This window comes from Rhinoderma darwinii, unplaced genomic scaffold (genome assembly GCF_050947455.1).
Source record: "Rhinoderma darwinii isolate aRhiDar2 unplaced genomic scaffold, aRhiDar2.hap1 Scaffold_2245, whole genome shotgun sequence".
Classification (NCBI taxonomy): Eukaryota; Metazoa; Chordata; class Amphibia; order Anura; family Rhinodermatidae; genus Rhinoderma; species Rhinoderma darwinii.
The window spans coordinates 26,680-49,729 of record NW_027462564.1 but is presented as its reverse complement, the minus strand read 5'-3'; the positions used below and the strand labels follow the sequence as shown (position 1 = coordinate 49,729).

The following is a 23,050-nucleotide window of genomic DNA, read 5'->3' as shown; positions in this document are numbered from 1 at the left end:
AACGTCAATCGCCATTCTAAGCTGAATGTGCCTGCTCTCGTCAGAACGCAGAAGTTACACAGCTTAAGGCCTCGCTAGTACTAGTGTGGGAGACTGTCTGGGAATCCGTGGTGCGGTTGAATTTTTATTATGTCGTTTAGATTTTGTTTCACAATCGATTAAAAAGGACTATGGATTAAAGCATTTAATGTCAATGGCCATTCTAAGCTGAATGTCCCTGCTCTCGTCAGATCGCAGAAGTTACACAGCTTAAGGCCTTGCTATTACCAGTGTGGGAGACTGTCTGGGAATCCGTGGTGCGGTTGACTCTTTATTATGTTGTTTAGATTTTGTTTCACAATAGATTAAATAGGACTATGGATTAAGGCTTTTAATGTCAATGGCCATTCTAAGCTGAATGTACCTGCTCTCATCAGATCGCAGAAGTTACACAGCTTAAGGCCTCGCTAGTACCAGTGTGGGAGACTGTCTGGGAATCCGTGGTGCGGTTGACTTTTTATTATGTCGTTTAGATTTTGTTTCACAATAGATTAAATAGGACTATGGATTAAAGCATTTAACGTCAATGGCCATTCTAAGCTGAATGTCCCTGCTCTCGTCAGATCGCAGAAGTTACACAGCTTAAGGCCTCGCTAGTACCAGTGTGGGAGACTGTCTGGGAATCTGTGGTGCGGTTGACTTTTTATTATGTCGTTTAGATTTTGCTTCACAATCGATTAAAAAGGACTATGGATTAAAGCATTTAATGTCAATGGCCATTCTAAGCTGAATGTGCCTGCTCTCGTCAGATCGCAGAAGTTACACAGCTTAAGGCCTCGCTAGTACCAGTGTGGGAGACTGTCTGGGAATCCGTGGTGCGGTTGACTTTTTATTATGTCGTTTAGATTTTGTTTCACAATCGATTAAAAAGGACTATGGATTAAAGCATTTAATTTCAATGGCCATTCTAAGCTGAATGTGCCTGCTCTCGTCAGATCGCAGAAGTTACACAGCTTAAGGCCTCGCTAGTACCAGTGTGGGAGACTGTCTGGGAATCTGTGGTGCGGTTGATTTTCTATTATGTCGTTTAGATTTTGTTTCACAATAGATTAAATAGGACTATGGATTAAAGCATTTAACGTCAATGGCCATTCTAAGCTGAATGTGCCTGCTCTCGTCAGATCGCAGAAGTTACACAGCTTAAGGCCTCGCTAGTACCAGTGTGGGAGACTGTCTGGGAATCCGTGGTGCGGTTGAATTTTTATTATGTCGTTTAGATTTTGCTTCACAATCGATTAAAAAGGACTATGGATTAAAGCATTTAATGTCAATGGCAATTCTAAGCTGAATGTCCCTGCTCTCGTCAGATCGCAGAAGTTACACAGCTTAAGGCCTGGCTAGTACCAGAGTGGGAGACTGTCTGGGAATCCGTGGTGCGGTTGACTTTTTATTATGTCGTTTAGATTTTGTTTCTCAATCGATTAAAAAGGACTATGGATTAAAGCATTTAATGTCAATGGCCATTCTAAGCTGAATGTGCCTGCTCTCGTCAGATCGCAGAAGTTACACAGCTTAAGTCCTCGCTAGTACTAGTGTCGGAGACTGTCTGGGAATCCGTGGTGCGGTTGACTTTTTATTATGTCGTTTAGATTTTGTTTCACAATAGATTAAATAGGACTATGGATTAAAGCATTTAACGTCAATCGCCATTCTAAGCTGAATGTACCTGCTCTCGTCAGAACGCAGAAGTTACACAGCTTAAGGCCTCGCTAGTACTAGTGTGGGAGACTGTCAGGGAATTCGTGGTGCGGTTGAATTTTTATTATGTCGTTTAGATTTTGTTTCACAATAGATTAAATAGGACTATGGATTAAAGCATTTAACGTCAATGGCCATTCTAAGCTGTATGTGCCTGCTCTCGTCAGATCGCAGAAGTTACACAGCTTAAGGCCTCGCTAGTACCAGTGTGGGAGACTGTCTGGGAATCCGTGGTGCGGTTGAATTTTTATTATGTCGTTTAGATTTTGCTTCACAATCGATTAAAAAGGACTATGGATTAAAGCATTTAATGTCAATGGCAATTCTAAGCTGAATGTCCCTGCTCTCGTCAGATCGCAGAAGTTACACAGCTTAAGGCCTGGCTAGTACCAGAGTGGGAGACTGTCTGGGAATCCGTGGTGCGGTTGACTTTTTATTATGTCGTTTAGATTTTGTTTCTCAATCGATTAAAAAGGACTATGGATTAAAGCATTTAATGTCAATGGCCATTCTAAGCTGAATGTGCCTGCTCTCGTCAGATCGCAGAAGTTACACAGCTTAAGTCCTCGCTAGTACCAGTGTCGGAGACTGTCTGGGAATCCGTGGTGCGGTTGACTTTTTATTATGTCGTTTAGATTTTGTTTCACAATAGATTAAATAGGACTATGGATTAAAGCATTTAACGTCAATCGCCATTCTAAGCTGAATGTACCTGCTCTCGTCAGAACGCAGAAGTTACACAGCTTAAGGCCTCGCTAGTACTAGTGTGGGAGACTGTCAGGGAATTCGTGGTGCGGTTGAATTTTTATTATGTCGTTTAGATTTTGTTTCACAATCGATTAAAAAGGACTATGGATTAAAGCATTTAATGTCAATGGCCATTCTAAGCTGAATGTCCCTGCTCTCGTCAGATCGCAGAAGTTACACAGCTTAAGGCCTTGCTAGTACCAGTGTGGGAGACTGTCTGGGAATCCGTGGTGCGGTTGACTTTTTATTATGTTGTTTAGATTTTGTTTCACAATAGATTAAATAGGACTATGGATTAAGGCTTTTAATGTCAATGGCCATTCTAAGCTGAATGTGCCTGCTCTCATCAGATCGCAGAAGTTACACAGCTTAAGGCCTCGCTAGTACCAGTGTGGGAGACTGTCTGGGAATCCGTGGTGCGGTTGACTTTTTATTATGTCGTTTAGATTTTGTTTCACAGTAGATTAAATAGGACTATGGATTAAAGCATTTAACGTCAATGGCCATTCTAAGCTGAATGTCCCTGCTCTCGTCAGATCGCAGAAGTTACACAGCTTAAGGCCTCGCTAGTACCAGTGTCGGAGACTGTCTGGGAATCCGTGGTGCGGTTGACTTTTTATTATGTCGTTTAGATTTTGTTTCACAATCGATTAAAAAGGACTATGGATTAAAGCGTTTAATGTCAATGGCCATTCTAAGCTGAATGTGCCTGCTCTCGTCAGATCGCAGAAGTTACACAGCTTAAGGCCTCGCTAGTACCTGTGTGGGAGACTGTCTGGGAATCCGTGGTGCGGTTGTATTTTTATTATGTCGTTTAGATTTTGTTTCACAATCAATTAAAAAGGACTATGGATTAAAGCATTTAATGTCAATGGCCATTCTAAGCTGAATGTGCCTGCTCTCGTCAGATCGCAGAAGTTACACAGCTTAAGGCCTCGCTAGTACCAGTGTGGGAGACTGTCTGGGAATCCGTGGTGCGGTTGACTTTTTATTATGTCGTTTAGATTTTGTTTCACAATCGATTAAATAGGACTATGGATTAAAGCATTTAACGTCAATGGCAATTCTAAGCTGAATGTCCCTGCTCTCGTCAGATCGCAGAAGTTACACAGCTTAAGGCCTCGCTAGTACCAGTGTGGGAGACTGTCTGGGAATCCGTGGTGCGGTTGAATTTTTATTATGTCATTTAGATTTTGTTTCACAATCGATTAAAAAGGACTATGGATTAAAGCATTTAATGTCAATGGCCATTCTAAGCTGAATGTGCCTCCTCTCGTCAGATCGCAGAAGTTACACAGCTTAAGGCCTTGCTAGTACTTATGTGGGAGACTGTCTGGGAATCCTTGGGGCGGTTGACTTTTTATTATGTCGTTTAGATTTTGTTTCACAATAGATTAAATAGGACTATGGATTAAAGAATTTAACGTCAATGGCCATTCTAAGCTGAATGTCCCTGCTCTCGTCAGATCGCAGAAGTTACACAGCTTAAGGCCTCGCTAGTACCAGTGTGGGAGACTGTCTGGGAATCCGTGGTGCGGTTGACTTTTTATTATGTTGTTTAGATTTTGTTCCACAATCGATTAAAAAGGACTATGGATTAAAGCATTTAATGTCAATGGCCATTCTAAGCTGAATGTGCCTGCTCTCGCCAGATCGCCGAAGTTACACAGCTTAAGGCCTCGCTAGTATCAGTGTGGGAGACTGCCTGGGAATCCGTGGTGCGGTTGACTTTTTATTATGTCGTTTAGATTTTGTTTCACAATAGATTAAATAGGACTATGGATTAAAGCATTGAACGTCAATGGCCATTCTAAGCTGAATGTGCCTCCTCTCGTCAGATCGCAGAAGTTACACAGCTTAAGGCCTTGCTAGTACTTATGTGGGAGACTGTCTGGGAATCCGTGGTGCGGTTGACTTTTTATTATGTCGTTTAGATTTTGTTTCACAATCGATTAAAAAGGACTATGGATTAAAGCATTTAATTTCAATGGCCATTCTAAGCTGAATGTGCCTGCTCTCGTCAGATCGCAGAAGTTACACAGCTTAAGGCCTCGCTAGTACCAGTGTGGGAGACTGTCTGGGAATCCGTGGTGCGGTTGATTTTCTATTATGTCGTTTAGATTTTGTTTCACAATAGATTAAATAGGACTATGGATTAAAGCATTTAACGTCAATGGCCATTCTAAGCTGAATGTGCCTGCTCTCGGCAGATCGCAGAAGTTACACAGCTTAAGGCCTCGCTAGTACCAGTGTGGGAGACTGTCTGGGAATCCGTGGTGCGGTTGAATTTTTATTATGTCGTTTAGATTTTGCTTCACAATCGATTAATAAGGACTATGGATTAAAGCATTTAATGTCAATGGCAATTCTAAGCTGAATGTCCCTGCTCTCGTCAGATCGCAGAAGTTACACAGCTTAAGGCCTGGCTAGTACCAGAGTGGGAGACTGTCTGGGAATCCGTGGTGCGGTTGACTTTTTATTATGTCGTTTAGATTTTGTTTCTCAATCGATTAAAAAGGACTATGGATTAAAGCATTTAATGTCAATGGCCATTCTAAGCTGAATGTGCCTGCTCTCGTCAGATCGCAGAAGTTACACAGCTTAAGTCCTCGCTAGTACCAGAGTGGGAGACTGTCTGGGAATCCGTGGTGCGGTTGAATTTTTATTATGTCGTTTAGATTTTGCTTCACAATCGATTAAAAAGGACTATGGATTAAAGCATTTAATGTCAATGGCAATTCTAAGCTGAATGTCCCTTCTCTCGTCAGATCGCAGAAGTTACACAGCTTAAGGCCTGGCTAGTACCAGAGTGGGAGACTGTCTGGGAATCCGTGGTGCGGTTGACTTTTTATTATGTCGTTTAGATTTTGTTTCACAATAGATTAAATAGGACTATGGATTAAAGCATTTAACGTCAATCGCCATTCTAAGCTGAATGTACCTGCTCTCGTCAGAACGCAGAAGTTACACAGCTTAAGGCCTCGCTAGTACTAGTGTGGGAGACTGTCAGGGAATTCGTGGTGCGGTTGAATTTTTATTATGTCGTTTAGATTTTGTTTCACAATAGATTAAATAGGACTATGGATTAAAGCATTTAACGTCAATGGCCATTCTAAGCTGTATGTGCCTGCTCTCGTCAGATCGCAGAAGTTACACAGCTTAAGGCCTCGCTAGTACCAGTGTGGGAGACTGTCTGGGAATCCGTGGTGCGGTTGAATTTTTATTATGTCGTTTAGATTTTGCTTCACAATCGATTAAAAAGGACTATGGATTAAAGCATTTAATGTCAATGGCAATTCTAAGCTGAATGTCCCTGCTCTCGTCAGATCGCAGAAGTTACACAGCTTAAGGCCTGGCTAGTACCAGAGTGGGAGACTGTCTGGGAATCCGTGGTGCGGTTGACTTTTTATTATGTCGTTTAGATTTTGTTTCTCAATCGATTAAAAAGGACTATGGATTAAAGCATTTAATGTCAATGGCCATTCTAAGCTGAATGTGCCTGCTCTCGTCAGATCGCAGAAGTTACACAGCTTAAGTCCTCGCTAGTACCAGTGTCGGAGACTGTCTGGGAATCCGTGGTGCGGTTGACTTTTTATTATGTCGTTTAGATTTTGTTTCACAATAGATTAAATAGGACTATGGATTAAAGCATTTAACGTCAATCGCCATTCTAAGCTGAATATACCTGCTCTCGTCAGAACGCAGAAGTTACACAGCTTAAGGCCTCGCTAGTACTAGTGTGGGAGACTGTCAGGGAATTCGTGGTGCGGTTGAATTTTTATTATGTCGTTTAGATTTTGTTTCACAATCGATTAAAAAGGACTATGGATTAAAGCATTTAATGTCAATGGCCATTCTAAGCTGAATGTCCCTGCTCTCGTCAGATCGCAGAAGTTACACAGCTTAAGGCCTTGCTAGTACCAGTGTGGGAGACTGTCTGGGAATCCGTGGTGCGGTTGACTTTTTATTATGTTGTTTAGATTTTGTTTCACAATAGATTAAATAGGACTATGGATTAAGGCTTTTAATGTCAATGGCCATTCTAAGCTGAATGTGCCTGCTCTCATCAGATCGCAGAAGTTACACAGCTTAAGGCCTCGCTAGTACCAGTGTGGGAGACTGTCTGGGAATCCGTGGTGCGGTTGACTTTTTATTATGTCGTTTAGATTTTGTTTCACAGTAGATTAAATAGGACTATGGATTAAAGCATTTAACGTCAATGGCCATTCTAAGCTGAATGTCCCTGCTCCCGTCAGATCGCAGAAGTTACACAGCTTAAGGCCTCGCTAGTACCAGTGTCGGAGACTGTCTGGGAATCCGTGGTGCGGTTGACTTTTTATTATGTCGTTTAGATTTTGTTTCACAATCGATTAAAAAGGACTATGGATTAAAGCGTTTAATGTCAATGGCCATTCTAAGCTGAATGTGCCAGCTCTCGTCAGATCGCAGAAGTTACACAGCTTAAGGCCTCGCTAGTACCTGTGTGGGAGACTGTCTGGGAATCCGTGGTGCGGTTGTATTTTTATTATGTCGTTTAGATTTTGTTTCACAATCAATTAAAAAGGACTATGGATTAAAGCATTTAATGTCAATGGCCATTCTAAGCTGAATGTGCCTGCTCTCGTCAGATCGCAGAAGTTACACAGCTTAAGGCCTCGCTAGTACCAGTGTGGGAGACTGTCTGGGAATCCGTGGTGCGGTTGACTTTTTATTATGTCGTTTAGATTTTGTTTCACAATCGATTAAATAGGACTATGGATTAAAGCATTTAACGTCAATGGCCATTCTAAGCTGAATGTGCCTCCTCTCGTCAGATCGCAGAAGTTACACAGCTTAAGGCCTTGCTAGTACTTATGTGGGAGACTGTCTGGGAATCCTTGGGGCGGTTGACTTTTTATTATGTCGTTTAGATTTTGTTTCACAATAGATTAAATAGGACTATGGATTAAAGAATTTAACGTCAATGGCCATTCTAAGCTGAATGTCCCTGCTCTCGTCAGATCGCAGAAGTTACACAGCTTAAGGCCTCGCTAGTACCAGTGTGGGAGACTGTCTGGGAATCCGTGGTGCGGTTGACTTTTTATTATGTTGTTTAGATTTTGTTCCACAATCGATTAAAAAGGACTATGGATTAAAGCATTTAATGTCAATGGCCATTCTAAGCTGAATGTGCCTGCTCTCGCCAGATCGCCGAAGTTACACAGCTTAAGGCCTCGCTAGTATCAGTGTGGGAGACTGCCTGGGAATCCGTGGTGCGGTTGACTTTTTATTATGTCGTTTAGATTTTGTTTCACAATAGATTAAATAGGACTATGGATTAAAGCATTGAACGTCAATGGCCATTCTAAGCTGAATGTGCCTGCTCTCGTCAGAACGCAGAAGTTACACAGCTTAAGGCCTCGCTAGTACTAGTGTGGGAGACTGTCTGGGAATCCGTGGTGCGGTTGAATTTTTATTATGTCGTTTAGATTTTGTTTCACAATCGATTAAAAAGGACTATGGATTAAAGCATTTAATGTCAATGGCCATTATAAGCTGAATGTGCCTCCTCTCGTCAGATCGCAGAAGTTACACAGCTTAAGGCCTTGCTAGTACTTATGTGGGAGACTGTCTGGGAATCCTTGGGGCGGTTGACTTTTTATTATGTCGTTTAGATTTTGTTTCACAATAGATTAAATAGGACTATGGATTAAAACATTTAACGTCAATGGCCATTCTAAGCTGAATGTGCCTGCTCTCGTCAGATCGCAGAAGTTACACAGCTTAAGGCCTCGCTAGTACCAGTGTGGGAGACTGTCTGTGAATCCGTGGTGCGGTTGAATTTTTATTATGTCGTTTAGATTTTGTTTCACAATCGATTAAAAAGGACTATGGATTAAAGCATTTAATGTCAATGGCCATTCTAAGCTGAATGTCCCTGCTCTCGTCAGATCGCAGAAGTTACACAGCTTAAGGCCTCGCTAGTAGCAGTGTGGGAGACTGTCTGGGAATCCGTGGTGCGTTTGCCTTTTTATTATGTCGTTTAGATTTTGTTTCACAATCGATTAAAAAGGACTATGGATTAAAGCATTTAATGTCAATGGCCATTCTAAGCTGAATGTCCCTGCTCTCGGCAGATCGCAGAAGTTACACAGCTTAAGGCCTTGCTAGTACCAGTGTGGGAGACTGTCTGGGAATCCGTGGTGCGGTTGACTTTTTATTATGTTGTTTAGATTTTGTTTCACAATAGATTAAATAGGACTATGGATTAAAGCTTTTAATGTCAATGGCCATTCTAAGCTGAATGTGCCTGCTCTCATCAGATCGCAGAAGTTACACAGCTTAAGGCCTCGCTAGTACCAGTGTGGGAGACTGTCTGGGAATCCGTGGTGCGGTTGACTTTTTATTATGTTGTTTTGATTTTGTTTCACAATCGATTAAAAAGGACTATGGAATAAAGCATTTAATGTCAATGGCCTTTCTAAACTGAATGTGCCTGCTCTCGTTAGATCGCAGAAGTTACACAGCTTAATGCCTCGCTAGTACCAGTGTGGGAGACTGTCTGGGAATCCGTGGTGCGGTTGAATTTTTATTATGTCATTTAGATTTTGTTTCACAATCGATTAAAAAGGACTATGGATTAAAGCAATTAATGTCAATGGCCATTCTAAGCTGAATGTGCCTCCTCTCGTCAGATCGCAGAAGTTACACAGCTTAAGGCCTTGCTAGTACTTATGTGGGAGACTGTCTGGGAATCCTTGGGGCGGTTGACTTTTTATTATGTCGTTTAGATTTTGTTTCACAATAGATTAAATAGGACTATGGATTAAAGAATTTAACGTCAATGGCCATTCTAAGCTGAATGTCCCTGCTCTCGTCAGATCGCAGAAGTTACACAGCTTAAGGCCTCGCTAGTACCAGTGTGGGAGACTGTCTGGGAATCCGTGGTGCGGTTGACTTTTTATTATGTTGTTTAGATTTTGTTCCACAATCGATTAAAAAGGACTATGGATTAAAGCATTTAATGTCAATGGCCATTCTAAGCTGAATGTGCCTGCTCTCGCCAGATCGCCGAAGTTACACAGCTTAAGGCCTCGCTAGTATCAGTGTGGGAGACTGCCTGGGAATCCGTGGTGCGGTTGACTTTTTATTATGTCGTTTAGATTTTGTTTCACAATAGATTAAATAGGACTATGGATTAAAGCATTGAACGTCAATGGCCATTCTAAGCTGAATGTGCCTGCTCTCGTCAGAACGCAGAAGTTACACAGCTTAAGGCCTCGCTAGTACTAGTGTGGGAGACTGTCTGGGAATCCGTGGTGCGGTTGAATTTTTATTATGTCGTTTAGATTTTGTTTCACAATCGATTAAAAAGGACTATGGATTAAAGCATTTAATGTCAATGGCCATTATAAGCTGAATGTGCCTCCTCTCGTCAGATCGCAGAAGTTACACAGCTTAAGGCCTTGCTAGTACTTATGTGGGAGACTGTCTGGGAATCCTTGGGGCGGTTGACTTTTTATTATGTCGTTTAGATTTTGTTTCACAATAGATTAAATAGGACTATGGATTAAAACATTTAACGTCAATGGCCATTCTAAGCTGAATGTGCCTGCTCTCGTCAGATCGCAGAAGTTACACAGCTTAAGGCCTCGCTAGTACCAGTGTGGGAGACTGTCTGTGAATCCGTGGTGCGGTTGAATTTTTATTATGTCGTTTAGATTTTGTTTCACAATCGATTAAAAAGGACTATGGATTAAAGCATTTAATGTCAATGGCCATTCTAAGCTGAATGTCCCTGCTCTCGTCAGATCGCAGAAGTTACACAGCTTAAGGCCTCGCTAGTACCAGTGTGGGAGACTGCCTGGGAATCCGTGGTGCGGTTGACTATTTATTATGTCGTTTAGATTTTGTTTCACAATCGATTAAAAAGGACTATGGATTAAAGCATTTAATGTCAATGGCCATTCTATGCTGAATGTGCCTTCTCTCGTCAGATCGCAGAAGTTACACAGCTTAAGGCCTCGCTAGTATCAGTGTCGGAGACTGTCTGGGAATCCGTGGTGCGGTTGACTTTTTATTATGTCGTTTAGATTTTGTTTCACAATAGATTAATTAGGACTATGGATTAAAGCATTTAACGTCAATCGCCATTCTAAGTTGAATGTGCCTGCTCTCGTCAGAACGCAGAAGTTACACAGCTTAAGGCCTCGCAAGTACTAGTGTGGGAGACTGTCTGGGAATCCGTGGTGCGGTTGAATTTTTATTATGTCGTTTAGATTTTGTTTCACAATCGATTAAAAAGGACTATGGATTAAAGCATTTAATGTCAATGGCCATTCTAAGCTGAATGTCCCTGCTCTCGTCAGATCGCAGAAGTTACACAGCTTAAGGCCTTGCTAGTACCAGTGTGGGAGACTGTCTGGGAATCCGTGGTGCGGTTGACTTTTTATTATGTTGTTTAGATTTTGTTTCACAATAGATTAAATAGGACTATGGATTAAGGCTTTTAATGTCAATGGCCATTCAAAGCTGAATGTGCCTGCCCTCGTCAGATCGCAGAAGTTACACAGCTTAAGGTCTCGCTAGTACCAGTGAGGGAGACTGTCTGGGAATCCGTGGTGCGGTTGACTATTTATTATGTCGTTTAGATTTTGTTTCACAATCGATTAAAAAGGACTATGGATTAAAGCATTTAATGTCAATGGCCATTCTAAGCTGAATGTGCCTGCTCTCGTCAGATCGCCGAAGTTGCACAGCTTAAGGCCTCGCTAGTACCAGTGTGGGAGACTGTCTGGGAATCCGTGGTGCGGTTGACTTTTTATTATGTCGTTTAGATTTTGTTTCACAATAGATTAAATAGGACTATGGATTAAAGCATTGAACGTCAATGGCCATTCTAAGCTGAATGTGCCTGCTCTCGTCAGATCGCAGAAGTTACACAGCTTAAGGCCTCTCTAGTACCAGTGTGGGAGACTGTCTGGGAATCCGTGGTGCGGTTGACTATTTATTATGTCGTTTAGATTTTGTTTCACAATAGATTAAATAGGACTATGGATTAAAGCATTTAACGTCAATGGCCATTCTAAGCTGAATGTGCCTGCTCTCGTCAGATCGCAGAAGTTACACAGCTTAAGGCCTCGCTAGTACCAGTGTGGGAGACTGTCTGGGAATCCGTGGTGCGGTTGACTTTTTATTATGTCGTTTAGATTTTGTTTCACAATAGATTAAATAGGACTATGGATTAAAGCATTGAACGTCAATGGCCATTCTAAGCTGAATGTGCCTGCTCTCGTCAGATCGCAGAAGTTACACAGCTTAAGGCCTCTCTAGTACCAGTGTGGGAGACTGTCTGGGAATCCGTGGTGCGGTTGACTATTTATTATGTCGTTTAGATTTTGTTTCACAATAGATTAAATAGGACTATGGATTAAAGCATTTAACGTCAATGGCCATTCTAAGCTGAATGTGCCTGCTCTCGTCAGATCGCAGAAGTTACACAGCTTAAGGCCTCGCTAGTACCAGTGTGGGAGACTGTCTGGGAATCCATGGTGCGGTTGAATTTTTATTATGTCGTTTAGATTTTGTTTCACAATCGATTAAAAAGGACTATGGATTAAAGCATTTAATGTCAATGGCCATTCTAAGCTGAATGTGCCTGCTCTCGTCAGATCGCAGAAGTTACACAGCTTAAGGCCTCGCTAGTACCAGTGTGGGAGACTGTCTGGGAATCCGTGGTGCGGTTGCCTTTTTATTATGTCGTTTAGATTTTGTTTCACAATCGATTAAAAAGGACTATGGATTAAAGCATTTAATGTCAATGGCCATTCTAAGCTGAATGTGCCTGCTCTCGTCAGATCGCAGAAGTTACACAGCTTAAGGCCTCGCTAGTACCAGAGTGGGAGACTGTCTGGGAATCTGTGGTGCGGTTGACTTTTTATTATGTCGTTTAGATTTTGTTTCACAATCGATTAAAAAGGACTATGGATTAAAGCATTTAATGTCAATGGCCATTCTAAGCTGAATGTGCCTGCTCTCGTCAGATCGCAGAAGTTACACAGCTTAAGGCCTCGCTAGTACCAGTGTCGGAGACTGTCTGGGAATCCGTGGTGCGGTTGACTTTTTATTATGTCGTTTAGATTTTGTTTCACAATAGATTAAATAGGACTATGGATTAAAACATTTAACGTCAATCGCCATTCTAAGCTGAATGTGCCTGCTCTCGTCAGAACGCAGAAGTTACTCAGCTTAAGGCCTCGCTAGTACTAGTGTGGGAGACTGTCTGGGAATCCGTGGTGCGGTTGACTTCTTATTATGTTGTTTAGATTTTGTTTCACAATAGATTAAATAGAACTATGGATTAAGGCTTTTAATGTCAATGGCCATTCTAAGCTGAATGTGCCTGCTCTCATCAGATCGCAGAAGTTACACAGCTTAAGGCCTCGCTAGTACCAGTGTGGGAGACTGTCTGGGAATCCGTGGTGCGGTTGACTTTTTATTATGTTGTTTAGATTTTGTTTCACAATCGATTAAAAAGGACTATGGAATAAAGCATTTAATGTCAATGGCCATTCTAAACTGAATGTGCCTGCTCTCGTCAGATCGCAGAAGTTACACAGCTTAAGACCTCGCTAGTACCAGTGTAGGAGACTGTCTGTGAATCCGTGGTGCGGTTGAATCTTTATTATGTCGTTTAGATTTTGTTTCACAATCGATTAAAAAGGACTATGGATTAAAGAATTTAATGTCAATGGCCATTCTAAGCTGAATGTCCCTGCTCTCGTCAGATCGCAGAAGTTACACAGCTTAAGGCCTCGCTAGTACCAGTGTGGGAGACTGTCTGGGAATCCGTGGTGCGGTTGACTATTTATTATGTCGTTTAGATTTTGTTTCACAATCGATTAAAAAGGACTATGGATTAAAGCATTTAATGTCAATGGCCATTCTAAGCTGAAAGTCCCTGCTCTTGTCAGATCGCAGAAGTTACACAGCTTAAGGCCTCGCTAGTACCAGTGTGGGAGACTGTCTGGGAATCCGTGGTGCGGTTGACTTTTTATTATGTCGTTTAGATTTTGTTTCACAATCGATTAAAAAGGACTATGGATTAAAGCATTTAATGTCAATGGCCATTCTAAGCTGAATGTGCCTGCTCTCGTCAGATCGCAGAAGTTACACAGCTTAAGGCCTCGCTAGTACCAGTGTGGGAGACTGTCTGGGAATCCGTGGTGCGGTTGACTATTTATTATGTCGTTTAGATTTTGTTTCACAATAGATTAAATAGGACTATGGATTAAAGCATTTAACGTCAATGGCCATTCTAAGCTGAATGTGCCTGCTCTCGTCAGATCGCAGAAGTTACACAGCTTAAGGCCTCGCTAGTACCAGTGTGGGAGACTGTCTGGGAATCCATGGTGCGGTTGAATTTTTATTATGTCGTTTAGATTTTGTTTCACAATCGATTAAAATGGACTATGGATTAAAGCATTTAATGTCAATGGCCATTCTAAGCTGAATGTGCCTGCTCTCGTCAGATCGCAGAAGTTACACCGCTTAAGGCCTCGCTAGTACCAGAGTGGGAGACTGTCTGGGAATCCGTGGTGCGGTTGACTTTTTATTATGTCGTTTAGATTTTGTTTCACAATCGATTAAAAAGGACTATGGATTAAAGCATTTAATGTCAATGGCCATTCTAAGCTGAATGTGCCTGCTCTCGTCAGATCGCAGAAGTTACACAGCTTAAGGCCTCGCTAGTACCAGTGTCGGAGACTGTCTGGGAATCCGTGGTGCGGTTGACTTTTTATTATGTCGTTTAGATTTTGTTTCACAATAGATTAAATAGGACTATGGATTAAAACATTTAACGTCAATCGCCATACTAAGCTGAATGTGCCTGCTCTCGTCAGAACGCAGAAGTTACTCAGCTTAAGGCCTCGCTAGTACTAGTGTGGGAGACTGTCTGGGAATCCGTGGTGCGGTTGAATTTTTATTATGTCGTTTAGATTTTGTTTCACAATCGATTAAATAGAACTATGGATTAAGGCTTTTAATGTCAATGGCCATTCTAAGCTGAATGTGCCTGCTCTCATCAGATCGCAGAAGTTACACAGCTTAAGGCTTCGCTAGTACCAGTGTGGGAGACTGTCTGGGAATCCGTGGTGCGGTTGACTTTTTATTATGTTGTTTAGATTTTGTTTCACAATCGATTAAAAAGGACTATGGAATAAAGCATTTAATGGCAATGGCCATTCTAAACTGAATGTGCCTGCTCTCGTCAGATCGCAGAAATTACACAGCTTAAGACCTCGCTAGTACCAGTGTAGGAGACTGTCTGTGAATCCGTGGTGCGGTTGAATCTTTATCATGTCGTTTAGATTTTGTTTCACAATCGATTAAAAAGGACTATGGATTAAAGAATTTAATGTCAATGGCCATTCTAAGCTGAATGTCCCTGCTCTCGTCAGATCGCAGAAGTTACACAGCTTAAGGCCTCGCTAGTACCAGTGTGGGAGACTGTCTGGGAATCCGTGGTGCGGTTGACTATTTATTATGTCGTTTAGATTTTGTTTCACAATCGATTAAAAAGGACTATGGATTAAAGCATTTAATGTCAATGGCCATTCTAAGCTGAATGTGCCTGCTCTCATCAGATCGCAGAAGTTACACAGCTTAAGGCCTCGCTAGTACCAGTGTGGGAGACTGTCTGGGAATCCGTGGTGCGGTTGACTTTTTATTATGTTGTTTAGATTTTGTTTCACAATCGATTAAAAAGGACTATGGAATAAAGCATTTAATGTCAATGGCCATTCTAAACTGAATGTGCCTGCTCTCGTCAGATCGCAGAAGTTACACAGCTTAAGACCTCGCTAGTACCAGTGTAGGAGACTGTCTGTGAATCCGTGGTGCGGTTGAATCTTTATTATGTCGTTTAGATTTTGTTTCACAATCGATTAAAAAGGACTATGGATTAAAGAATTTAATGTCAATGGCCATTCTAAGCTGAATGTCCCTGCTCTCGTCAGATCGCAGAAGTTACACAGCTTAAGGCCTCGCTAGTACCAGTGTGGGAGACTGTCTGGGAATCCGTGGTGCGGTTGACTATTTATTATGTCGTTTAGATTTTGTTTCACAATCGATTAAAAAGGACTATGGATTAAAGCATTTAACGTCAATGGCCATTCTAAGCTGAATGTGCCTGCTCTCGTCAGATCGCAGAAGTTACACAGCTTAAGGCCTCGCTAGTACCAGTGTGGGAGACTGTCTGGGAATCCGTGGTGCGGTTGAATTTTTATTATGTCGTTTAGATTTTGTTTCACAATCGATTAAAAAGGACTATGGATTAAAGCATTTAATGTCAATGGCCATTCTAAGCTGAATGTCCCTGCTCTCGTCAGATCGCAGAAGTTACACAGCTTAAGGCCTCGCTAGTACCAGTGTGGGAGACTGTCTGGGAATCCGTGGTGCGGTTGCCTTTTTATTATGTCGTTTAGATTTTGTTTCACAATCGATTAAAAAGGACTATGGATTAAAGCATTTAAAGTCAATGGCCATTCTAAGCTGAATGTGCCTGCTCTTGTCAGATCGCAGAAGTTACACAGCTTAAGGCCTGGCTAGTACCAGAGTGGGAGACTGTCTGGGAATCTGTGGTGCGGTTGACTTTTTATTATGTCGTTTAGATTTTGTTTCACAATCGATTAAAAAGGACTATGGATTAAGGCATTTAATGTCAATGGCCATTCTAAGCTGAATGTGCCTGCTCTCGTCAGATCGCAGAAGTTACACAGCTTAAGGCCTCGCTAGTACCAGTGTCGGAGACTGTCTGGGAATCCATGGTGCGGTTGACTTTTTATTATGTCGTTTAGATTTTGTTTCACAATAGATTAAATAGGACTATGGATTAAAGCATTTAACGTCAATCGCCATTCTAAGCTGAATGTGCCTGCTCTCGTCAGAACGCAGAAGTTACACAGCTTAAGGCCTCGCTAGTACTAGTGTGGGAGACTGTCTGGGAATCCGTGGTGCGGTTGAACTTTTATTATGTCGTTTAGATTTTGTTTCACAATCGATTAAAAAGGACTATGGATTAAAGCATTTAATGTCAATGGCCATTCTAAGCTGAATGTCCCTGCTCTCGTCAGATCGCAGAAGTTACACAGCTTAAGGCCTTGCTAGTACCAGTGTGGGAGACTGTCTGGGAATCCGTGGTGCGGTTGACTTTTTATTATGTTGTTTAGATTTTGTTTCACAATAGATTAAATAGGACTATGGATTAAGGCTTTTAATGTCAATGGCCATTCTAAGCTGAATGTGCCTGCTCTCATCAGATCGCAGAAGTTACACAGCCTAAGGCCTCGCTAGTACCAGTGTGGGAGACTGTCTGGGAATCCGTGGTGCGGTTGACTTTTTATTATGTCGTTTAGATTTTGTTTCAAAATAGATTAAAAAGGACTATGGATTAAAGCATTTAACGTCAATGGCCATTCTAAGCTGAATGTCCCTGCTCTCGTCAGATCGCAGAAGTTACACAGCTTAAGGCCTCGCTAGTACCAGTGTGGGAGACTGTCTGGGAATCCGTGGTGCAGTTGACTTTTTATTATGTCGTTTAGATATTGTTTCACAATCGATTAAAAAGGACTATGGATTAAAGCATTTAATGGCAATGGCCATTCTAAGCTGAATGTGCCTGCTCTCGTCAGATCGCAGAAGTTACACAGCTTAAGGCCTCGCTAGTACCAGTGTGGGAGACTGTCTGGGAATCCGTGGTGCGGTTGAATTTTTATTATGTCGTTTAGATTTTGTTTCACAATCGATTAAAAAGGACTATGGATTAGTGCATTTAATGTCAATGGCCATTCTAAGCTGAATGTGCCTGCTCTCGTCAGATCGCCGAAGTTACACAGCTTAAGGCCTTGCTAGTACCAGTGTGGGAGACTGTCTGGGAATCCGTGGTGCGGTTGACTTTTTATTATGTAGTTTAGATTTTGTTTCACAATAGATTAAATAGGACTATGGATTAAAGCATTGAACGTCAATGGCCATTCTAAGCTGAATGTGCCTGCTCTCGTCAGATCGCAGAAGTTACACAGCTTAAGGCCTCGCTAGTACCAGTGTGGGAGACTGTCTGGGAATCCGTGGTGCGGTTGACTTTTTATTATGTCGTTTAGATTTTGTTTCACAATCGATTAAAAAGGACTATGGATTAAAGCATTTAATGTCAATGGCCATTCTAAGCTGAATGTGCCTGCTCTCGTCAGATCGCAGAAGTTACACAGCTTAAGCCCTCGCTAGTACCAGTGTGGGAGACTGTCTGGGAATCCGTGGTGCGGTTGACTTTTTATTATGTCGTTTAGATTTTGTTTCACAATAGATTAAATAGGACTATGGATTAAAGCATTTAACGTCAATGGCCATTCTAAGCTGAATGTGCCTGCTCTCGTCAGATCGCAGAAGTTACACAGCTTAAGGCCTCGCTAGTACCAGTGTGGGAGACTGTCTGGGAATCCGTGGTGCGGTTGACTTTTTATTATGTCGTTTAGATTTTGTTTCACAATCGATTAAAAAGGACTATGGATTAAAGCATTGAATGTCAATGGCCATTCTAAGCTGAATGTGCCTGCTCTTGTCAGATCGCAGAAGTTACACAGCTTAAGGCCTGGCAAGTACCAGAGTGGGAGACTGTCTGGGAATCTGTGGTGCGGTTGATTTTTTATTATGTCGTTTAGATTTTGTTTCACAATCGATTAAAAAGGACTATGGATTAAAGCATTTAATGTCAATGGCCATTCTAAGCTGAATGTGCCTGCTCTCGTCAGATCGCAGAAGTTACACAGCTTAAGGCCTCGCTAGTACCAGTGTCGGAGACTGTCTGGGAATCCGTGGTGCGGTTGACTTTTTATTATGTCGTTTAGATTTTGTTTCACAATAGATTAAATAGGACTATGGATTAAAGCATTTAACTTCAATCGCCATTCTAAGCTGAATGTGCCTGCTCTCGTCAGAACGCAGAAGTTACACAGCTTAAGGCCTCGCTAGTACTAGTGTGGGAGACTGTCTGGGAATCCGTGGTGTGGTTGAATTTTTATTATGTCGTTTAGATTTTGTTTCACAATCGATTAAAAAGGACTATGGATTAAAGCATTTAATGTCAATGGCCATTCTAAGCTGAATGTCCCTGCTCTCGTCAGATCGCAGAAGTTACACAGCTTAAGGCCTTGCTAGTACCAGTGTGGGAGACTGTCTGGGAATCCGTGGTGCGGTTGACTTTTTATTATGTTGTTTAGATTTTGTTTCACAATAGATTAAATAGGACTATGGATTAAGGCTTTTAATGTCAATGGCCATTCAAAGCTGAATGTGCCTGCTCTCGTCAGATCGCAGAAGTTACACAGCTTAAGGCCTTGCTAGTACCAGTGTGGGAGACTGTCTGGGAATCCGTGGTGCGGTTGACTTTTTATTATGTTGTTTAGATTTTGTTTCACAATAGATTAAATAGGACTATGGATTAAGGCTTTTAATGTCAATGGCCATTCTAAGCTGAATGTGCCTGCTCTCATCAGATCGCAGAAGTTACACAGCTTAAGGCCTCGCTAGTACCAGTGTGGGAGACTGTCTGGGAATCCGTGGTGCGGTTGACTTTTTATTATGTCGTTTAGATTTTGTTTCACAATAGATTAAATAGGTCTTTGGATTAAGGCTTTTAATGTCAATGGCCATTCTAAGCTGAATGTGCCTGCTCTCATCAGATCGCTGAAGTTACACAGCTTAAGGCCTCACTAGTACCAGTGTGGGAGACTGTCTGGGAATCCGTGGTGCGGTTGACTTTTTATTATGTCGTTTAGATTTTGTTTCACAATAGATTAAATAGGACTATGGATTAAAGCATTTAATGTCAATGGCCATTCTAAGCTGAATGTCCCTGCTCTCGTCAGATCGCAGAAGTAACACAGCTTAAGGCCTCGCTAGTACCAGTGTGGGAGACTGTCTGGGAATCCGTGGTGCGGTTGACTTTTTATTATGTCGTTTAGATTTTGTTTCACAATAGATTAAATAGGTCTTTGGATTAAGGCTTTTAATGTCAATGGCCATTCTAAGCTGAATGTGCCTGCTCTCATCAGATCGCTGAAGTTACACAGCTTAAGGCCTCACTAGTACCAGTGTGGGAGACTGTCTGGGAATCCGTGGTGCGGTTGACTTTTTATTATGTCGTTTAGATTTTGTTTCACAATCGATTAAAAAGGACTATGGATTAAAACATTTAATGTCAATGGCCATTCTAAGCTGAATGTCCCTGCTCTCGTCAGATCGTAGAAGTAACACAGCTTAAGGCCTCGCTAGTACCAGTGTGGGAGACTGTCTGGGAATCCGTGGTGCGGTTGACTTTTTATTATGTCGTTTAGATTTTGTTTCACAATCGATTAAAAAGGACTATGGATTAAAGCATTTAATGTCAATGGCCATTCTAAACTGAATGTGCCTGCTCTCGTTAGATCGTAGAAGTAACACAGCTTAAGGCCTCGCTAGTACCAGTGTGGGAGACTGTCTGGGAATCCGTGGTGCAGTTGACTTTTTATTATGTCGTTTAGATTTTGTTTCACAATCGATTAAAAAGGACTATGGATTAAAGCATTTAATGTCAATGGCCATTCTAAGCTGAATGTGCCTGCTCTCGTCAGATCGCAGAAGTTACACAGATTAAGGCCTCGCTAGTACCAGTGTGGGAGACTGTCTGGGAATCTGTGGTGCGGTTGACTTTTTATTATGTCGTTTAGATTTTGTTTCACAATAGATTAAATAGGACTATGGATTAAAGCATTTAATGTCAATGGCCATTCTAAGCTGAATGTGCCTCCTCTCGTCAGATCGCAGAAGTTACACAGCTTAAGGCCTCGCTAGTACTAGTGTGGGAGACTGTCTGGGAATCCGTGGTGCGGTTGACTTTTTATTATGTTGTTTAGATTTTGTTTCACAATCGATTAAAAAGGACTATGGATTAAAGCATTTAATGTCAATGGCCATTCTAAACTGAATGTGCCTGCTCTCGTTAGATCGCAGAAGTTACACAGCTTAACGCCTTGCTAGTACCAGTGTGTGAGACTGTCTGGGAATCCGTGGTGCGGTTGCCTTTTTATTATGTCGTTTAGATTTTGTTTCACAATAGATTAAATAGGACTATGGATTAAAGCATTTAACGTCAATGGCCATTCTAAGCTGAATGTCCCTGCTCTCGTCAGATCGCAGAAGTTACACAGCTTAAGGCCTCGCTAGTACCAGTGTGGGAGACTGTCTGGGAATCCGTGGTGCGGTTGACTTTTTATTATGTCGTTTAGATTTTGTTTCACAATCGATTAAAAAGGACTATGGATTAAAGCATTTAATGTCAATGGCCATTCTAAGCTGAATGTGCCTGCTCTCGCCAGATCGCCGAAGTTACACAGCTTAAGGCCTCGCTAGTACCAGTGTGGGAGACTGGCTGGGAATCCGTGGTGCGGTTGACTTTTTATTATGTTGTTTAGATTTTGTTTCACAATAGATTAAATAGGACTATGGATTAAAGCATTGAACGTCAATGGCCATTCTAAGCTGAATGTGCCTGCTCTCGTCAGAACGCAGAAGTTACACAGCTTAAGGCCTCGCTAGTACCAGTGTGGGAGACTGTCTGGGAATCCGTGGTGCGGTTGAATTTTTATTATGTCGTTTAGATTTTGTTTCACAATCGATTAAAAAGGACTATGGATTAAAGCATTTAATGTCAATGGCCATTCTAAGCTGAATGTCCCTGCTCTCGTCAGATCGCAGAAGTTACACAGCTTAAGGCCTCGCTAGTACCAGTGTGGGAGACTGTCTGGGAATCCGTGGTGTGGTTGACTTTTTATTATGTCGTTTAGATTGTGTTTCACAATTGATTAAAAAGGACTATGGATTAAAGAATTTAATGTCAATGGCCATTCTAAGCTGAATGTGCCTGCTCTCGTCAGATCGCCGAAGTTGCACAGCTTAAGGCCTCGCTAGTACCAGTGTGGGAGACTGTCTGGGAATCCGTGGTGCGGTTGACTTTTTATTATGTCGTTTAGATTTTGTTTCACAATAGATTAAATAGGACTATGGATTAAAGCATTGAACGTCAAAGGCCATTCTAAGCTGAATGTGCCTGCTCTCGTCAGAACGCAGAAGTTACACAGTTTAAGGCCTCGCTAGTACCAGTGTGGGAGACTGTCTGGGAATCCGTGGTGCGGTTGAATTTTTATTATTTCGTTTAGATTTTGTTTCACAATCGATTAAAAAGGACTATGGATTAAAGCGTTTAATGTCAATGGCCATTCTAAGCTGAATGTCCCTGCTCTCGTCAGATCGCAGAAGTTACACAGCTTAAGGCCTCGCTAGTACCAGTGTGGGAGACAGTCTGGGAATCCGTGGAGCGGTTGACTTTTTATTATGTCGTTTAGATTTTGTTTCACAATCGATTAAAAAGGACTATGGATTAAAGCATTTAATGTCAATGGCCATTCTAAGCTGACTGTGCCTGCTCTCGTCAGATCGCAGAAGTTACACAGCTTAAGGCCTCGCTAGTACCAGTGTGGGAGACTGTCTGGGAATCCGTGGTGCGGTTGACTTTTTATTATGTCGTTTAGATTTTGTTTCACAATCGATTAAAAATTGACTATGGATTAAAGCATTTAATGTCAATGGCCATTCTAAGCTGAATGTCCCTGCTCTCGTCAGATCGCAGAAGTTACACAGCTTAAGGCCTCGCTAGTACCAGTGTGGGAGACTGTCTGGGAATCTGTGGTGCGGTTGACTTTTTATTATGTCGTTTAGATTTTGTTTCACAATCGATTAAAAAGGACTATGGATTAAAGCATTTAATGTCAATGGCCATTCTAAACTGAATGTGCTTGCTCTCGTTAAATCGCAGAAATTACACAGCTTAACGCCTCGCTAGTACCAGTGTGGGAGACTATCTGGGAATCCGTGGTGCGGTTGACTTTTTATTATGTCGTTTAGATTTTGTTTCACAATAGATTAAATAGGACTATGGATTAAAGCATTTAACGTCAATGGCCATTCTAAGCTGAATGTCCCTGCTCTCGTCAGATCGCAGAAGTTACACAGCTTAAGGCCTCGCTAGTACCAGTGTGGGAGACTGTCTGGGAATCCGTGGTGCGGTTGACTTTTTATTATGTCGTTTAGATTTTGTTTCATAATAGATTAAATAGGACTATGGATTAAAGCATTGAACGTCAAAGGCCATTCTAAGCTGAATGTGCCTGCTCTCGTCAGAACGCAGAAGTTACACAGTTTAAGGCCTCGCTAGTACCAGTGTGGGAGACTGTCTGGGAATCCGTGGTGCGGTTGAATTTTTATTATGTCGTTTAGATTTTGTTTCACAATCGATTAAAAAGGACTATGGATTAAAGCATTTAATGTCAATGGCCATTCTAAGCTGAATGTCCCTGCTCTCGTCAGATCGCAGAAGTTACACAGCTTAAGGCCTCGCTAGTACCAGTGTGGGAGACAGTCTGGGAATCCGTGGAGCGGTTGACTTTTTATTATGTCGTTTAGATTTTGTTTCACAATCGATTAAAAAGGACTA

At 41.8% G+C, this 23,050-nt stretch overlaps 113 pseudogenes; all 113 read left to right on the top strand.

The window, feature by feature from the left end:
- The first annotated feature begins 3 nt into the window (after window positions 1-3).
- On the top strand, window positions 4-122 carry LOC142701906 (5S ribosomal RNA; annotated as a pseudogene).
- A 67-nt stretch (window positions 123-189) lies between these two features.
- On the top strand, window positions 190-308 carry LOC142701937 (5S ribosomal RNA; annotated as a pseudogene).
- Window positions 309-375: 67 nt separating this feature from the next.
- Window positions 376-494, top strand: LOC142701900 (5S ribosomal RNA; annotated as a pseudogene).
- A 67-nt stretch (window positions 495-561) lies between these two features.
- On the top strand, window positions 562-680 carry LOC142701816 (5S ribosomal RNA; annotated as a pseudogene).
- Window positions 681-747: 67 nt separating this feature from the next.
- LOC142702008 (5S ribosomal RNA) lies at window positions 748-866 on the top strand (annotated as a pseudogene).
- Window positions 867-933: 67 nt separating this feature from the next.
- LOC142701871 (5S ribosomal RNA) lies at window positions 934-1,052 on the top strand (annotated as a pseudogene).
- Window positions 1,053-1,119: 67 nt separating this feature from the next.
- Window positions 1,120-1,238, top strand: LOC142701847 (5S ribosomal RNA; annotated as a pseudogene).
- A 67-nt stretch (window positions 1,239-1,305) lies between these two features.
- On the top strand, window positions 1,306-1,424 carry LOC142701880 (5S ribosomal RNA; annotated as a pseudogene).
- A 67-nt stretch (window positions 1,425-1,491) lies between these two features.
- On the top strand, window positions 1,492-1,610 carry LOC142701911 (5S ribosomal RNA; annotated as a pseudogene).
- A 67-nt stretch (window positions 1,611-1,677) lies between these two features.
- LOC142701893 (5S ribosomal RNA) lies at window positions 1,678-1,796 on the top strand (annotated as a pseudogene).
- A 67-nt stretch (window positions 1,797-1,863) lies between these two features.
- On the top strand, window positions 1,864-1,982 carry LOC142701874 (5S ribosomal RNA; annotated as a pseudogene).
- A 67-nt stretch (window positions 1,983-2,049) lies between these two features.
- LOC142701879 (5S ribosomal RNA) lies at window positions 2,050-2,168 on the top strand (annotated as a pseudogene).
- Window positions 2,169-2,235: 67 nt separating this feature from the next.
- On the top strand, window positions 2,236-2,354 carry LOC142701925 (5S ribosomal RNA; annotated as a pseudogene).
- A 67-nt stretch (window positions 2,355-2,421) lies between these two features.
- LOC142701881 (5S ribosomal RNA) lies at window positions 2,422-2,540 on the top strand (annotated as a pseudogene).
- Window positions 2,541-2,607: 67 nt separating this feature from the next.
- LOC142701836 (5S ribosomal RNA) lies at window positions 2,608-2,726 on the top strand (annotated as a pseudogene).
- A 67-nt stretch (window positions 2,727-2,793) lies between these two features.
- Window positions 2,794-2,912, top strand: LOC142701857 (5S ribosomal RNA; annotated as a pseudogene).
- A 67-nt stretch (window positions 2,913-2,979) lies between these two features.
- Window positions 2,980-3,098, top strand: LOC142701884 (5S ribosomal RNA; annotated as a pseudogene).
- Window positions 3,099-3,165: 67 nt separating this feature from the next.
- On the top strand, window positions 3,166-3,284 carry LOC142701901 (5S ribosomal RNA; annotated as a pseudogene).
- A 67-nt stretch (window positions 3,285-3,351) lies between these two features.
- On the top strand, window positions 3,352-3,470 carry LOC142702007 (5S ribosomal RNA; annotated as a pseudogene).
- A 67-nt stretch (window positions 3,471-3,537) lies between these two features.
- Window positions 3,538-3,656, top strand: LOC142701916 (5S ribosomal RNA; annotated as a pseudogene).
- A 253-nt stretch (window positions 3,657-3,909) lies between these two features.
- LOC142702027 (5S ribosomal RNA) lies at window positions 3,910-4,028 on the top strand (annotated as a pseudogene).
- Window positions 4,029-4,095: 67 nt separating this feature from the next.
- Window positions 4,096-4,214, top strand: LOC142701967 (5S ribosomal RNA; annotated as a pseudogene).
- Window positions 4,215-4,281: 67 nt separating this feature from the next.
- LOC142701982 (5S ribosomal RNA) lies at window positions 4,282-4,400 on the top strand (annotated as a pseudogene).
- Window positions 4,401-4,467: 67 nt separating this feature from the next.
- On the top strand, window positions 4,468-4,586 carry LOC142701807 (5S ribosomal RNA; annotated as a pseudogene).
- Window positions 4,587-4,653: 67 nt separating this feature from the next.
- Window positions 4,654-4,772, top strand: LOC142701948 (5S ribosomal RNA; annotated as a pseudogene).
- A 67-nt stretch (window positions 4,773-4,839) lies between these two features.
- Window positions 4,840-4,958, top strand: LOC142701878 (5S ribosomal RNA; annotated as a pseudogene).
- Window positions 4,959-5,025: 67 nt separating this feature from the next.
- Window positions 5,026-5,144, top strand: LOC142701903 (5S ribosomal RNA; annotated as a pseudogene).
- Window positions 5,145-5,211: 67 nt separating this feature from the next.
- On the top strand, window positions 5,212-5,330 carry LOC142701993 (5S ribosomal RNA; annotated as a pseudogene).
- A 67-nt stretch (window positions 5,331-5,397) lies between these two features.
- LOC142701869 (5S ribosomal RNA) lies at window positions 5,398-5,516 on the top strand (annotated as a pseudogene).
- A 67-nt stretch (window positions 5,517-5,583) lies between these two features.
- Window positions 5,584-5,702, top strand: LOC142701873 (5S ribosomal RNA; annotated as a pseudogene).
- Window positions 5,703-5,769: 67 nt separating this feature from the next.
- LOC142701876 (5S ribosomal RNA) lies at window positions 5,770-5,888 on the top strand (annotated as a pseudogene).
- Window positions 5,889-5,955: 67 nt separating this feature from the next.
- On the top strand, window positions 5,956-6,074 carry LOC142701924 (5S ribosomal RNA; annotated as a pseudogene).
- Window positions 6,075-6,141: 67 nt separating this feature from the next.
- LOC142701918 (5S ribosomal RNA) lies at window positions 6,142-6,260 on the top strand (annotated as a pseudogene).
- Window positions 6,261-6,327: 67 nt separating this feature from the next.
- LOC142701835 (5S ribosomal RNA) lies at window positions 6,328-6,446 on the top strand (annotated as a pseudogene).
- Window positions 6,447-6,513: 67 nt separating this feature from the next.
- On the top strand, window positions 6,514-6,632 carry LOC142701845 (5S ribosomal RNA; annotated as a pseudogene).
- A 67-nt stretch (window positions 6,633-6,699) lies between these two features.
- LOC142701825 (5S ribosomal RNA) lies at window positions 6,700-6,818 on the top strand (annotated as a pseudogene).
- A 67-nt stretch (window positions 6,819-6,885) lies between these two features.
- On the top strand, window positions 6,886-7,004 carry LOC142701981 (5S ribosomal RNA; annotated as a pseudogene).
- A 67-nt stretch (window positions 7,005-7,071) lies between these two features.
- On the top strand, window positions 7,072-7,190 carry LOC142702006 (5S ribosomal RNA; annotated as a pseudogene).
- A 253-nt stretch (window positions 7,191-7,443) lies between these two features.
- On the top strand, window positions 7,444-7,562 carry LOC142702026 (5S ribosomal RNA; annotated as a pseudogene).
- Window positions 7,563-7,629: 67 nt separating this feature from the next.
- Window positions 7,630-7,748, top strand: LOC142701965 (5S ribosomal RNA; annotated as a pseudogene).
- A 67-nt stretch (window positions 7,749-7,815) lies between these two features.
- LOC142701780 (5S ribosomal RNA) lies at window positions 7,816-7,934 on the top strand (annotated as a pseudogene).
- A 253-nt stretch (window positions 7,935-8,187) lies between these two features.
- Window positions 8,188-8,306, top strand: LOC142701914 (5S ribosomal RNA; annotated as a pseudogene).
- A 67-nt stretch (window positions 8,307-8,373) lies between these two features.
- LOC142701972 (5S ribosomal RNA) lies at window positions 8,374-8,492 on the top strand (annotated as a pseudogene).
- Window positions 8,493-8,559: 67 nt separating this feature from the next.
- Window positions 8,560-8,678, top strand: LOC142701938 (5S ribosomal RNA; annotated as a pseudogene).
- Window positions 8,679-8,745: 67 nt separating this feature from the next.
- Window positions 8,746-8,864, top strand: LOC142701832 (5S ribosomal RNA; annotated as a pseudogene).
- A 439-nt stretch (window positions 8,865-9,303) lies between these two features.
- Window positions 9,304-9,422, top strand: LOC142702025 (5S ribosomal RNA; annotated as a pseudogene).
- Window positions 9,423-9,489: 67 nt separating this feature from the next.
- On the top strand, window positions 9,490-9,608 carry LOC142701964 (5S ribosomal RNA; annotated as a pseudogene).
- A 67-nt stretch (window positions 9,609-9,675) lies between these two features.
- Window positions 9,676-9,794, top strand: LOC142701779 (5S ribosomal RNA; annotated as a pseudogene).
- A 253-nt stretch (window positions 9,795-10,047) lies between these two features.
- On the top strand, window positions 10,048-10,166 carry LOC142701913 (5S ribosomal RNA; annotated as a pseudogene).
- A 67-nt stretch (window positions 10,167-10,233) lies between these two features.
- On the top strand, window positions 10,234-10,352 carry LOC142702009 (5S ribosomal RNA; annotated as a pseudogene).
- A 253-nt stretch (window positions 10,353-10,605) lies between these two features.
- LOC142701787 (5S ribosomal RNA) lies at window positions 10,606-10,724 on the top strand (annotated as a pseudogene).
- A 67-nt stretch (window positions 10,725-10,791) lies between these two features.
- On the top strand, window positions 10,792-10,910 carry LOC142701834 (5S ribosomal RNA; annotated as a pseudogene).
- Window positions 10,911-11,163: 253 nt separating this feature from the next.
- LOC142701954 (5S ribosomal RNA) lies at window positions 11,164-11,282 on the top strand (annotated as a pseudogene).
- Window positions 11,283-11,349: 67 nt separating this feature from the next.
- On the top strand, window positions 11,350-11,468 carry LOC142701805 (5S ribosomal RNA; annotated as a pseudogene).
- Window positions 11,469-11,535: 67 nt separating this feature from the next.
- On the top strand, window positions 11,536-11,654 carry LOC142702005 (5S ribosomal RNA; annotated as a pseudogene).
- Window positions 11,655-11,721: 67 nt separating this feature from the next.
- On the top strand, window positions 11,722-11,840 carry LOC142701804 (5S ribosomal RNA; annotated as a pseudogene).
- Window positions 11,841-11,907: 67 nt separating this feature from the next.
- On the top strand, window positions 11,908-12,026 carry LOC142701936 (5S ribosomal RNA; annotated as a pseudogene).
- A 67-nt stretch (window positions 12,027-12,093) lies between these two features.
- Window positions 12,094-12,212, top strand: LOC142701806 (5S ribosomal RNA; annotated as a pseudogene).
- A 67-nt stretch (window positions 12,213-12,279) lies between these two features.
- On the top strand, window positions 12,280-12,398 carry LOC142702013 (5S ribosomal RNA; annotated as a pseudogene).
- Window positions 12,399-12,465: 67 nt separating this feature from the next.
- Window positions 12,466-12,584, top strand: LOC142701852 (5S ribosomal RNA; annotated as a pseudogene).
- A 67-nt stretch (window positions 12,585-12,651) lies between these two features.
- LOC142701776 (5S ribosomal RNA) lies at window positions 12,652-12,770 on the top strand (annotated as a pseudogene).
- Window positions 12,771-12,837: 67 nt separating this feature from the next.
- Window positions 12,838-12,956, top strand: LOC142701820 (5S ribosomal RNA; annotated as a pseudogene).
- A 67-nt stretch (window positions 12,957-13,023) lies between these two features.
- On the top strand, window positions 13,024-13,142 carry LOC142701995 (5S ribosomal RNA; annotated as a pseudogene).
- A 67-nt stretch (window positions 13,143-13,209) lies between these two features.
- On the top strand, window positions 13,210-13,328 carry LOC142702023 (5S ribosomal RNA; annotated as a pseudogene).
- A 67-nt stretch (window positions 13,329-13,395) lies between these two features.
- On the top strand, window positions 13,396-13,514 carry LOC142701863 (5S ribosomal RNA; annotated as a pseudogene).
- Window positions 13,515-13,581: 67 nt separating this feature from the next.
- On the top strand, window positions 13,582-13,700 carry LOC142702004 (5S ribosomal RNA; annotated as a pseudogene).
- A 67-nt stretch (window positions 13,701-13,767) lies between these two features.
- On the top strand, window positions 13,768-13,886 carry LOC142701935 (5S ribosomal RNA; annotated as a pseudogene).
- A 67-nt stretch (window positions 13,887-13,953) lies between these two features.
- LOC142701814 (5S ribosomal RNA) lies at window positions 13,954-14,072 on the top strand (annotated as a pseudogene).
- A 67-nt stretch (window positions 14,073-14,139) lies between these two features.
- LOC142701851 (5S ribosomal RNA) lies at window positions 14,140-14,258 on the top strand (annotated as a pseudogene).
- Window positions 14,259-14,325: 67 nt separating this feature from the next.
- LOC142702000 (5S ribosomal RNA) lies at window positions 14,326-14,444 on the top strand (annotated as a pseudogene).
- A 67-nt stretch (window positions 14,445-14,511) lies between these two features.
- On the top strand, window positions 14,512-14,630 carry LOC142702015 (5S ribosomal RNA; annotated as a pseudogene).
- A 253-nt stretch (window positions 14,631-14,883) lies between these two features.
- LOC142702022 (5S ribosomal RNA) lies at window positions 14,884-15,002 on the top strand (annotated as a pseudogene).
- Window positions 15,003-15,069: 67 nt separating this feature from the next.
- Window positions 15,070-15,188, top strand: LOC142701808 (5S ribosomal RNA; annotated as a pseudogene).
- A 67-nt stretch (window positions 15,189-15,255) lies between these two features.
- On the top strand, window positions 15,256-15,374 carry LOC142701994 (5S ribosomal RNA; annotated as a pseudogene).
- Window positions 15,375-15,441: 67 nt separating this feature from the next.
- Window positions 15,442-15,560, top strand: LOC142702020 (5S ribosomal RNA; annotated as a pseudogene).
- A 67-nt stretch (window positions 15,561-15,627) lies between these two features.
- LOC142701846 (5S ribosomal RNA) lies at window positions 15,628-15,746 on the top strand (annotated as a pseudogene).
- A 67-nt stretch (window positions 15,747-15,813) lies between these two features.
- LOC142701853 (5S ribosomal RNA) lies at window positions 15,814-15,932 on the top strand (annotated as a pseudogene).
- Window positions 15,933-15,999: 67 nt separating this feature from the next.
- On the top strand, window positions 16,000-16,118 carry LOC142701917 (5S ribosomal RNA; annotated as a pseudogene).
- A 67-nt stretch (window positions 16,119-16,185) lies between these two features.
- Window positions 16,186-16,304, top strand: LOC142701940 (5S ribosomal RNA; annotated as a pseudogene).
- A 67-nt stretch (window positions 16,305-16,371) lies between these two features.
- LOC142702024 (5S ribosomal RNA) lies at window positions 16,372-16,490 on the top strand (annotated as a pseudogene).
- Window positions 16,491-16,557: 67 nt separating this feature from the next.
- LOC142701831 (5S ribosomal RNA) lies at window positions 16,558-16,676 on the top strand (annotated as a pseudogene).
- Window positions 16,677-16,743: 67 nt separating this feature from the next.
- On the top strand, window positions 16,744-16,862 carry LOC142701801 (5S ribosomal RNA; annotated as a pseudogene).
- A 67-nt stretch (window positions 16,863-16,929) lies between these two features.
- LOC142702028 (5S ribosomal RNA) lies at window positions 16,930-17,048 on the top strand (annotated as a pseudogene).
- A 67-nt stretch (window positions 17,049-17,115) lies between these two features.
- On the top strand, window positions 17,116-17,234 carry LOC142701908 (5S ribosomal RNA; annotated as a pseudogene).
- A 67-nt stretch (window positions 17,235-17,301) lies between these two features.
- Window positions 17,302-17,420, top strand: LOC142701892 (5S ribosomal RNA; annotated as a pseudogene).
- A 67-nt stretch (window positions 17,421-17,487) lies between these two features.
- Window positions 17,488-17,606, top strand: LOC142702003 (5S ribosomal RNA; annotated as a pseudogene).
- Window positions 17,607-17,673: 67 nt separating this feature from the next.
- LOC142701875 (5S ribosomal RNA) lies at window positions 17,674-17,792 on the top strand (annotated as a pseudogene).
- Window positions 17,793-17,859: 67 nt separating this feature from the next.
- On the top strand, window positions 17,860-17,978 carry LOC142702002 (5S ribosomal RNA; annotated as a pseudogene).
- Window positions 17,979-18,045: 67 nt separating this feature from the next.
- LOC142701983 (5S ribosomal RNA) lies at window positions 18,046-18,164 on the top strand (annotated as a pseudogene).
- Window positions 18,165-18,231: 67 nt separating this feature from the next.
- On the top strand, window positions 18,232-18,350 carry LOC142701850 (5S ribosomal RNA; annotated as a pseudogene).
- Window positions 18,351-18,417: 67 nt separating this feature from the next.
- LOC142702012 (5S ribosomal RNA) lies at window positions 18,418-18,536 on the top strand (annotated as a pseudogene).
- A 67-nt stretch (window positions 18,537-18,603) lies between these two features.
- Window positions 18,604-18,722, top strand: LOC142701830 (5S ribosomal RNA; annotated as a pseudogene).
- A 67-nt stretch (window positions 18,723-18,789) lies between these two features.
- Window positions 18,790-18,908, top strand: LOC142701897 (5S ribosomal RNA; annotated as a pseudogene).
- Window positions 18,909-18,975: 67 nt separating this feature from the next.
- On the top strand, window positions 18,976-19,094 carry LOC142701796 (5S ribosomal RNA; annotated as a pseudogene).
- A 67-nt stretch (window positions 19,095-19,161) lies between these two features.
- Window positions 19,162-19,280, top strand: LOC142701813 (5S ribosomal RNA; annotated as a pseudogene).
- A 67-nt stretch (window positions 19,281-19,347) lies between these two features.
- LOC142701849 (5S ribosomal RNA) lies at window positions 19,348-19,466 on the top strand (annotated as a pseudogene).
- A 67-nt stretch (window positions 19,467-19,533) lies between these two features.
- On the top strand, window positions 19,534-19,652 carry LOC142701812 (5S ribosomal RNA; annotated as a pseudogene).
- Window positions 19,653-19,719: 67 nt separating this feature from the next.
- On the top strand, window positions 19,720-19,838 carry LOC142701919 (5S ribosomal RNA; annotated as a pseudogene).
- Window positions 19,839-19,905: 67 nt separating this feature from the next.
- Window positions 19,906-20,024, top strand: LOC142701984 (5S ribosomal RNA; annotated as a pseudogene).
- A 67-nt stretch (window positions 20,025-20,091) lies between these two features.
- On the top strand, window positions 20,092-20,210 carry LOC142701885 (5S ribosomal RNA; annotated as a pseudogene).
- A 67-nt stretch (window positions 20,211-20,277) lies between these two features.
- Window positions 20,278-20,396, top strand: LOC142701905 (5S ribosomal RNA; annotated as a pseudogene).
- Window positions 20,397-20,649: 253 nt separating this feature from the next.
- On the top strand, window positions 20,650-20,768 carry LOC142702019 (5S ribosomal RNA; annotated as a pseudogene).
- A 67-nt stretch (window positions 20,769-20,835) lies between these two features.
- Window positions 20,836-20,954, top strand: LOC142701961 (5S ribosomal RNA; annotated as a pseudogene).
- Window positions 20,955-21,021: 67 nt separating this feature from the next.
- On the top strand, window positions 21,022-21,140 carry LOC142701799 (5S ribosomal RNA; annotated as a pseudogene).
- A 67-nt stretch (window positions 21,141-21,207) lies between these two features.
- Window positions 21,208-21,326, top strand: LOC142701840 (5S ribosomal RNA; annotated as a pseudogene).
- Window positions 21,327-21,393: 67 nt separating this feature from the next.
- On the top strand, window positions 21,394-21,512 carry LOC142701953 (5S ribosomal RNA; annotated as a pseudogene).
- A 67-nt stretch (window positions 21,513-21,579) lies between these two features.
- LOC142701947 (5S ribosomal RNA) lies at window positions 21,580-21,698 on the top strand (annotated as a pseudogene).
- Window positions 21,699-21,765: 67 nt separating this feature from the next.
- On the top strand, window positions 21,766-21,884 carry LOC142701934 (5S ribosomal RNA; annotated as a pseudogene).
- Window positions 21,885-21,951: 67 nt separating this feature from the next.
- On the top strand, window positions 21,952-22,070 carry LOC142701788 (5S ribosomal RNA; annotated as a pseudogene).
- A 68-nt stretch (window positions 22,071-22,138) lies between these two features.
- LOC142701815 (5S ribosomal RNA) lies at window positions 22,139-22,257 on the top strand (annotated as a pseudogene).
- Window positions 22,258-22,510: 253 nt separating this feature from the next.
- On the top strand, window positions 22,511-22,629 carry LOC142702018 (5S ribosomal RNA; annotated as a pseudogene).
- A 67-nt stretch (window positions 22,630-22,696) lies between these two features.
- LOC142701946 (5S ribosomal RNA) lies at window positions 22,697-22,815 on the top strand (annotated as a pseudogene).
- A 67-nt stretch (window positions 22,816-22,882) lies between these two features.
- Window positions 22,883-23,001, top strand: LOC142701933 (5S ribosomal RNA; annotated as a pseudogene).
- The last annotated feature ends 49 nt before the right edge of the window (window positions 23,002-23,050 follow it).